Genomic DNA, 1,944 nt, shown 5'->3' with positions numbered 1-1,944 from the left:
CGACAACACCTCCTCTTTGTGCATACCAAATTTCATTAAAATCGGATTAACCGTTTAGAAGTTACCGAATTATTTCCCTCTTTTTTTTTTCCTATACCACTGTGCGGCTGACACTAACAAATTTCATAAACAACATTTTAATACAAATTTTCTTTGGGTTTTTGTGTGGCTGTTGTGAGTTTTCTTTTTCAAAATTTAACGTTTATTTTATAGGAAGAAGTTATTAAGCCACGCCTCTCTGAGAGGCATAAAAAACATTACACAAAAAAACACATATTTATCTTTAATAAACTGTTATGATGGAGTTTAGCTTAAGATAGAGAGAGATAGCTGTTGTTGTTGTTTGATTAACATAACTATACAAATATGGCGTTGTTTCCTATTGCCACATTGTTCCGCTATAACGGAAACTATTGGAAATGAGTGTAAAATTGAGTTTTTTTTTGTTTAAGAGTAAATTGTTTAAGGAAATAAACTCAATTGGAAATGGAAACAAAAGGAGAGGGTGTTTTTAATTAAAAAAACTCAATTTGAATTTTTTTAAAGAAAAGGATTAGATTTATAGAAAATGTTGTTATAACATGATTTTAAAAGATATTTCTTTTTTAAAATTGAGTTTTAATTTTATAAAGTTTTTATTATAAATTTATATATTTTCTTAATATTCATTGACCTATTGATCTATTAATTTTTATTTGTTTGTTGTTGTAGTTGCTGTTATTTTCATTCAAGGCCATTTTAAACAATGTTCGTTTTTGTATGTTTTTTTTTCAACTAATTTTTTCATGCATTATACTGTTATTACTTACAATATATGTATTTTTATATAAGTGTTTGTTTATATTCATGTGTATATATGTTTATATTTATACTGTTAAGAAGAAGAGATTGTATTTTTTTTGTTTTTTATTTTCTAAAAATAAAGTCAAACCACATAAAAATAATCAAGATAAATAAAACTGAAACACATACACACACACACACACACACACACACTCATACAAACATAAGGAATATGTGTAAATTTTAAATAAATAAACAAAAAATAAAACAAACTTTTTATAATAATTTATAAAAAAATATTCAAATTTTAAAAAAATTTTTCAATAAAAATATATGTTTTAAAAAATTTTTTTCTAAAAGAAGTTTTTTAACATTTAAACTAATCAATTATTAAACAAACAATATTTTACACTCTAATTATAAACTTATTATCTAATTTCATATCTCCCAACTTAAACAGAAGTTTTTTTTTATGAAATTTTAACAAAAACTAGCAGACATTAAAAAACTTGTACAAAAAATTGTCTGCATTTTTTTCCAAAGCATATGTCAACATAAATCATTTACATAAATTACCACATTAAACCATTATCTTTTATACAAATAAAAAGTAAAATCATGTTTTTAAGTTTTAATAAAAAAAAATCATACAATTTTAACTATAATGGCTGCAAGTGTCATCGTTTAATGCTAAAAAGGTTTATGGCGAAAAAGTCTGGTAAAAAATTTTTCTTTAACTGGTTAGGGTCTAAATAGCATTTTTATATTTATAGCCATTTTGTACTAATGACAGGTTTTAAATAAAAGGTTTTATTGTTTTATTAAGGGGTTAGATGGAGACAATAAGGATTTATTTGAATGAAAGGAACAAAAAACTATAAAAATTTTAATATAGTCCGGTTTACTGCCTAGTCTTTAGTATAGTGAATAGCATAGTCTATAGTTTAGTCTAGTTCACAGAGTAATCCATCGACTAGCCTATAGACTGAACTATATACTAGACAAGTATAATCAAAAGAATAGCCTTTAGTATCACTACTCTAGATAGTCTACACAATAGTCTAGTCTATAGTCTAGTCTATAGTCTAGTCTATAGTCTAGTCTATAGTCTAGTCTATAGTCTAGTCTATAGTCTAGTCTATAGTCTAGTCTATAGTCTAG

Source organism: Lucilia cuprina, chromosome 4 (assembly GCF_022045245.1).
Source record: "Lucilia cuprina isolate Lc7/37 chromosome 4, ASM2204524v1, whole genome shotgun sequence".
NCBI lineage: Eukaryota > Metazoa > Arthropoda > Insecta > Diptera > Calliphoridae > Lucilia > Lucilia cuprina.
Note: the sequence above shows the minus strand (reverse complement) of the source record.